Consider the following 8,781-nt stretch of genomic DNA (forward strand, 5'->3'; position numbering starts at 1 on the left):
AAGCAAAACTTGAGAGCATTGAATCTCAAACTAAGATCCTTTTAAAGCAATCTACCTATATATTTAATTTCAATCATAAGGTAAATACCTACATTTCTTATAATGATTTAATTGATCTATCTAGCTCACCCCTTTACAATGAGATATGTGTTAAGAATGTTGTTGTATAAACATATGATGATCTCATTGGATAAGAAAATGATGAACTCAAGTAAGAAGTGGAGAAGCTCAAGAATGACTTGGCAAGATTAAAGAGCAAGAATCATATCCTACCTTCTCAAGATAACAGTGCAACCATGCTGAACAAGCTTGCGGAGGGGTCCATCGTGATATGCTTCAAGTGACATCAAGAAGGCCACAAATCTTTTCAATGTAAGCAAATCAAGATGGAGACCAATGAGAAGAAGAAAACAATAAGCCACTCCAACAAGACCTTCAACATTTACACCAAACCCAACTACAAGACCAAGGCCAAGAGCAACCACTATAAGCTCAAGAAGAAGAACAATGGTAAGGTGGTTGCACACAAGGTTGGGAGAAAAGAGTGGGGGTGGAATCAGCCCATTTGGGTGCAAAAAAATCATCATCAATATGAAGGGGCCCCAATCGGTTTGAGTTTCAAAGAAGACTTGAAGCCCAATGGTTGGCTCGGGGGAATTGGAGACTTAGCACACAAAATAAGATAAAGATTCAAGCAAAGAAGTCAAGTGTATAAGTTTAGATGCATTAATGAAGATCATCATTATCATATACCCAACATCCTTCATCCAAAGGTAAAAGAGGTGACAGTAGTTAGATTCTTGTTCATGCATTTTGTATTGTATCTAGTTACTTTGACTTGTCTATGATTGCTTATACTTATTTTAATTTATTGCAATACCTAGTGTTGGTTTTCATATGGTATATTATTTGTGCTTCCCTCTAACCCATGAGCAACCTATATGGTTTATTAGTGGTAGATTTCTTTCATGGCACTAGTCTTACATTTGATATCATTTATGTGCCATGAGTTATTTATAGGGTAAATTCCCTATTGATATCAATGATAAGTGCCTATCTCACAAGTATTCAACATTTGTATGCACACATTTAAGAGGAGCATATCCTATATGTTGTAATTTTGAGACTAACATGTGTTTCAAGTAATATCTTTTGTAGTCTCATGGAGTGACAATAGGTCCCTAAAGGTATGCAATGTTCAAAGGATTCAATTGGTATCATTATTAATTCATTTGTTTATTTAAGCTACCTCCATACATAATACGGCTTAAACTTCTATCTTGACATATTGTCTAGTTATGCATATGTCTCCCTCTTATCATATATATGCACACATATATAGGGAGTTTGAATCATATTATGTGAGTTTCACGATTTATGATCCATGTGCTTTTATTTTAATTGGTATCATATTCTTAAAATTTTATCCCTACAAGTGGTATCTTTTCAATTGGTATTATTTTATTAGATCATGATTTATGAAGCTCTCTCCCATGTACTTAGCACTCTTCCTCGAGTTCAATATGTATTTGTAGTACTTTTTGAGATTGTTGATAAATGGGGAGAAGTTTGACGACCAAAGAAAAAACAAGATGATTAAGAGGCATACCTAGCGGAGAAAGAATATGCCTAGGGATGCCAAGACTCACAAAGGGGAGAAGCCCAAGATTTACAAAGGGTGACTTATCTACATTTTGCATCAAGAGCATGCAAATGGAGAAACTCTTGCATGGGTCGTTCAAGTGAGATAGTGACAATAGAGAAAGAGGAAGCCATAATAAAAAGGGACTAAGTGGTAAGAATATACATCCAAGCAATGTGGTATGGCCTTGTACTATTTATAATTGGTATGATTTGTTATTTTTCACTTGCTTTGGTTGTGTTATCATCAATCACCAAAATTGTGAAAATTGCAACGAACATGCCCTTAGAGAGAATGTAGCGGAACATCTTTAGGGCATGTTTGTGATTTTGATGATTAATAATAACATAGTCAATAAGACTAATATGTTTGTAAAGTATATATTTTAGTAGATCTCATGGATACAATACATAAAAAAACCACCATAGCCGCAAAATTTGATTGAATTGGAGAAGTCCCAAGAGAAAAGCCCTCACCGAATAGCCTGGTGTTGGTGAAAAAGATACACATCAAAGTATTCTTAGGAAAAGTTCACGAGCTGTGCACTAACTGCATAGTCCGGTGAGAGGTATCAAGCACCAGAGCAATTCTTGCAGAGGCGATTCCAAGTGTTGAAGAATGGAGATCATATGTCCGGATGATCCCGTGAATGTATTGTGTACGCCGAAGCATCATCATCGGAGAATTTCTTGCAGAGAATATGTCAGAAGTTGAAGATTGAAGCTTAAATCACCAGATGTTATGGTGTGAAGAGTAAGTGAATTGGAGGCTTGCACTAGAGTGTTTTACACATAGAAGAAGTGGTGCGATTTGACTGAAGTTGGCTCACAGAAAGGTCCGGTGATGAAGTTAAAGAACTTGCCGGAGTATACGGTGTTCAGGATGACTTTGAGTGGAATCTAACGGCTAGTTAGTGATGGTGTACTCACCGGATTATTCAGTGATTATACTTCTATTGTCACCAAATAATCCGGTGTTAACAACTTTTTTGAGCAGTTGGATTAACAGCTAGTGCGCGAGTTTAGGCTATAAATACCCGTCCACTCAGTCATTTGAATGTGTGGCTGTCCAGAGAAACCCATATACACTTGAGAAGACATCCAAGCCACTAAAGTGATTAAAGTGATCATCCCAGACGATTAAGCACAAGATTAGATATAGGCCCAGAGTGAGTTGTAGCTAGATGTTGCAACTTGAAGAAGGGAAGAAATGATCCTAACTTGTACCAAGTGGTACGCTGATGCCTTAGAGTCTTGGTGACTCACTGGTAACTTGAGCCGAAGTTGCTTAAGCTTGTTGACCCTTCGACTTGATGTAGAGCGACGACAAGACACGTGGCTTGGCGGCTCACCAGCTTGAGGTCTTGCCTTGATACCTTGATGGCTCAATAGTCATGACCAGGTGCCGACCGGAAGCATATCTCTAGTGAAGCTCTAACATGGACTATGAGTGACATTTATGTCATCGATACCACTGGATAAAAATCACTCGTATCGAGTTTGTTCTTTGTACCTTATTTATGCTTCCATATTTATATTATTGCAATTTACTTTCCTAGATATGTTACAATCTTTTTTGAACGGTAGAGTAGACACACTAGATAAATTTAGAGCACATTTAGATAGAAATTAAGATAGGTTTATCTTGTGAAAATTTTAGAGCCAATTTAGTTAGTTTTGTAAGTGTCCTAATTCACTACCACTCTTAGGACATCACTGATCCTCACAACCCCTCTATTTAGAGGCCTAGGGAGATGCCTTAACCCTTAAGTTTCCTTATTCTAAAAATACCCCTTGCTTACAATGATCTCCTACCTACTACCGGGGCATTTTGGTTAATTTTTTGCTCTGTCCATCGAACGGCCGTGACACCTTCACGGCTTAGCTTTGCCTCGACGTTTGCTTCGCGGTGATACCACATGCACCGCATCCCTACATAGTTTTAAGGATAAACCGTGAAACCGCCTTGCATGTTTCTCAAAGCGTGACCCACTGTTGCTTGACCCCAAGTATGCATACCAATATCGACACATGTATGCCGTCTTGCAATCTTAACCACCGGCAAGGCTTGTCACTTGTACTAGCATCCCATTCGTTTAACTTTATCACAATGACGTCTTCATCCTTCCTTCCATACGTTGTTTGACCTCCATGTGCACAGCTAGACTCACCCTTGACTCCGCTTGACCTTCTTGATCGTCCGGCACCAAGCACCCTGTCAGACCTGACCAAGTTACACCTGGGTTAATCAATAATTAAGTTGATTAAATTGGAAGAAATTTCGGTAGTCCCGATATATGCTCAACAAAGCTTAAGATCACAGTATATACCATTTACAACATTGTTTCATCATAAGATATGAACAAAGTACAAAAGTTTTAGCTTTTATTATAAACTTTGTTACGAGTACAGTGTCTACTTAGTAACAGAGTTTTTAAACGTAGCGAAAAGATATTAGTAAAACAAAAGACCAGCGGCACTATTGCCCATAAGGCACCAGCGGGACTAACTTAGATATTCGATCTCTACTCATGGGGATCTCTCGCGTGAGCAGGATAAAAGTACTCATATACGAGTTCGTCGTTACCTCCATCAACTTAAGTACAGCACCCTGAATACGAAGGTACTCGCAGGACTTACACAATATGAGTATATATATTCCTGACTATAAGGATAATGCATTAAGTTGAATAGCAAGGAATAGTCACAAAGTTAAGTTGACTCAATGAAAAGTACTTTAACCAGCATACAGATATGAACGACTAGCCTTTACTGACAATAAGCAACTCTTCAATAAAGTAATCTTTCTCATCTTAAATAAGTATCAGCCCATGCTTCTCCTAGAAACCCACATACTTTCCCTTCCTTTTTCCCAAACTGAACAAAACTTTATGACTGATGTCCAATAACACTCAACCATGCTCAGGACTAAGAGCGTGGCAATTCGAATTGATCTTACACCATATAGAGGCACATCTTTACCCACACGACTCGGGTCCAACCTCTTGGCCCCTGAGACAACCTTTCTCATACCCGAAATGTCACGTCCCAAAGCTATAATTACGTAATTAAGCCTAATCATGCTTCATAAGCATTAGGTTTAATTTTGAGTAATTCTATTTCGAAGTATTAAAGCACTTGACTTTAATTCAGTTGGATGAGAGAAGGAAATTCGGGAGAGAAAGAATTGAATTCACAGTTAAAACATGTTTCTTTCTCTAGCATGTGGGGCCCACATGGGTGGCCAACCTCTTGGAGCAGCAGCCCTACCAACTCCCCCTCTCTCTCTCACTTCCACCGTGCTCTCTCTCTCCCTCCCATTTCCAACTGGCCAAGGAGAAGAGCTCCTCCCTCTCTCAAGCTCTCTCTCTTTCTTCCTCTAGAAGTTGAATCGAGGTATACATGTGGTATTCACATGATCACTAGCTCATAAGCTTTCCATCCACCCAATTCATTTGTGTTTTCCCAGAAGATTCGAGTTGTTCTTGACGTTCTTGGTGTTTTTGCTTGAAGCACGAGGAACCGCGGTTGGACTCCTCTTCCCAGGTGATTTCTTCGTTTCCTTCATCACCTAGTGCTTACCAACCTCCACAAGCACTATGGGTAAGTCTCTTGGACTTCAATCGGCAAGATTGCGTGAATTGGTGGGTCGATTTCGAGTTTGGAGCTAAGTTTGCGTAGTTCTTGAGTTCTTGAGATTTGAAGAAAAAGAGAGGATTTGGACGAGATTGTGCTGGAAATCATGTTGCTAGGTTGGTGAGTGAGTTCTAGACTTTATGAACTATCTCAAACATATTTTCCTTTGGTTTGGAGAGGCTTGCAAACAAAATCGACCGAGTTTTCCCCTCGAAGTAACCTCTCTGTAGAACCCGGATGGTCTGAGTAGCCTAGTGAAAACCCCGATGATTTGTGCTAAAGAATCGTTAAAGTTTAGGGTGCAAGTTGAGTCTAGAGCCCTTTGTACAATGTATATGTATGTTTATATAGGATAGATTTAACATGCGAGTCGAATCGACCGAGGAAGATCATCGAGAAGTGCAAGTCTGCCTAACCTGGATAATCCAGGTTAAACTTGAAGGATCTAGGTTAATTTGATTTAGATTTAACAGAGAACCCTCGCTCGGAGCTTCACCCGGACATTCTAACCTAACCCAGAGGTTCCAGACTCAGTCTGGACCTTCTGAGTTAATTCAAAATGGCTAACCAAAAAACCCCGTCCGGAGTACAACCTGGATGTTACGAGTTCGACTCAGAGTCTCCGGCCTCCTATTAGCTTCCTAAAGTCGTTTGGATCGCAAAGTTTGCTATTATTTCGCATATCTTGCACTTTTAGCTTATTGTTATGCATATTGTAGCATATTATTGTACCTCATTCATACTCATCATTGCATGTGTTTTTCTTTAATGAACGAGGATCCAGAGCGTGACGCGGGTGTGGTCGAAGGTGACACTGAGTCACGCGGGTTCTGTGAATTCTGTGTGGATAGCATAAGATAGGCTCCTGAGCAGCAAGGTATGCATCTAAGTATGTTTCTCCCATTAATTTGGATCATATGTGTATAATGTGATAAAAATATGCTTTATATATGTTATGCATATTGTTGAGTCGACGTCAGGTCTTATATGGGTAAAACCTATGTCGATGCATTATACCCCGTCTTGAGTTATTGATAATCTATCTCTTTGTAACCAGGGTTTAACTTGATGATGGTCTAGTTTAAAATTTAACTAAAATACTTAGTCATGTATAGATTCTTTGGTAGAAGTCGAGCGGTGGTTCAACTCCGTTCACGAGCTACAGACTTTAATTACTGTCACATTGATAACAATATTGGGTTGATGGTGTTGGTTAGTTGAGTAGTGAGGATGAGACGAGATGTGTGAGGTGTTAGGGGTGTTTCTTCTACCTCGATGTGGAGTTCCCCGAGGTAGGTTGGGAGAGGAATCTAGACACCGTAGACCGCTTGCGTCGCTTAAGCACCAATCGGTGTTACAGTTGGCTCTAGCACTTACTATACTAACCATATGTCGATTTAATAGTAAGATAAGCCGAATACCTCTATAGCTGTGATCATTTGAGCTCGCATATTGACGGTGTAAGAGGGTGAGCTTGTAAGAGACACTTGAGGTTGCTCCAGGAGTTAACTTAAGTGGGCTCCGTATCGAGTGACGCCTGATTCAAATGATTAGGGTTTATTAAAAAATGTTAGCACGAATATCCCCTTAGGTTGACCTATGTGGTCACTCAAGCCGTAGGGTCTTCGAGTCTTATGGGTAAAGTTATACCCCTGCAGGATGTAAAAATATTTTGATATACCACGCTCTTGGTCATAAACATGCTTTTATCCATTTACAATAGTCGTAGATTTTTTAGCTTGGTTTGAGGTGATAGTTGGGTTGAGATGTTTCTTTATATATATTATTACTATGGTTCCTTTTAGGGGCAATTTGCTAGGTACTATCGTAAAAGTCGTAAAAGTTGAAAAATATTATCAAAATTTACTTAACCATGTGGTTGTATTCTTGCTAACATCTCAATTCAAAAATTTTGGAGTTGGGTTATCTATAAGTATCCAATATGGATTAAGTCTTGCGAGTACCTTCGTACTCGTACTGCTCTTTCAGGTGCTAACGGCCAGGAGGAGCTGGTCGTTGGCTATTTCACGCCCGCTGAGGGTGGTGACGAGCACGAGTAGTCAACTACTCTGAGGTCGTACTTTTGTGATGGAGCCTAAGAGCAAATGGCTCTATCCTCCTTTTGTTGTTTATAGTTTTAGCTTTCGCTACATGTTGAAAATGCATGTGTTCCGATCTTAGACACAAAACCCGTGCCAGGACTACCGGAACGATATTCTGATTAATCATTAAAGTCATGATTAAGTAAATGATTGATTTAATGATTAATTATAATATTGTTTGGATGGCTCCTTACATGGCACTACCCACTTGCACATGCCTCTATAGCACCAGGGTTACCGCGAGCATGTCTCGAACACCTCTGGCTCCTCGCCACCTTGCATCTCCTCATACTTTTTCTTCGCGTCATAGGGTCATAAGTCAAGTGTCAACATGACATACGATAATCGGTTTATCTTACCATTAGATCGACATGTAAAAGTACGAAAAATGCTTAAGCCAACGACACCAACGATCGGTGCTTAAACGATGCAAGCGGTCTATAGCACCCGGCTCTCCTCTCCCGAACTGCCCTTAGCACCCGCTCACATCTCGCCTCAACTTTTCCAACTCACCATCCCAACTTATCATTCCTTTCTAATTATAGTTGAAATTCCTGTAACTTGCGAACGACAGTGACATCCATCGCTCGACTTCTATCAAGGGCTTATACAAGGCTAAGCAATTACCGTATTACTTTTAAGTTGAGCTATGTCATGAAAATACCCAAGTTATAAGGATCAGGATTAATAACTTCATCAAGGTAGGTGTTATACAATAAATAGGATCTACACGATTCCTGACATCGACTTATCATCACAAGCATATACGACATATAGCAAAATCTAACAAATTGACCAGTAATTTACCAAAATATAGGAGAAATATGATAGATACTTGTCTAGTGCTTCCTGCGTAACACTTACAGAACTCCGCTTGTTTGTTTGTGATTTTAACCACGCGACACTCTGAATCATCAGTTTCTAAATAAAAATGACAGTGTATCGCAATGAGTATGATAACATACAATAAAGAGACTCCACAGTATATGACAATAGTGGAGATGCAATGCTTCATGACATGAGTTTAAATCAATAAGGATTTCCTTAAATTTAGATTATCGTTAATCATTTAATATTTTCCTGGATTAATTAAGCTTAGCTCAAAGCTTATACCAAAATAGAAATTTAATTTATACTTAACATGAGTGTGATTTATTTTAATGAATAGGGCATCAATTAATAAGATTTACAAATCATTATATTTAATGAAGCTTAAACACATTTTATTAATCAAAGAAATATCAACACATATTTCATGGATCCTAGTATTTTTTTTTTAACATGTAGAGAATGAATAAACAAAGATAACAAATTTGGTTTCACAATTTTTGAAGCTATATTTAATTTTCTATGCATTTTACAAGTTTTTAGCTGAATTTACAATGCAACAATAAATTAATTT

The sequence above is a fragment of the Phragmites australis genome, chromosome 18 (assembly GCF_958298935.1).
Source record: "Phragmites australis chromosome 18, lpPhrAust1.1, whole genome shotgun sequence".
Lineage (NCBI taxonomy): Eukaryota > Viridiplantae > Streptophyta > Magnoliopsida > Poales > Poaceae > Phragmites > Phragmites australis.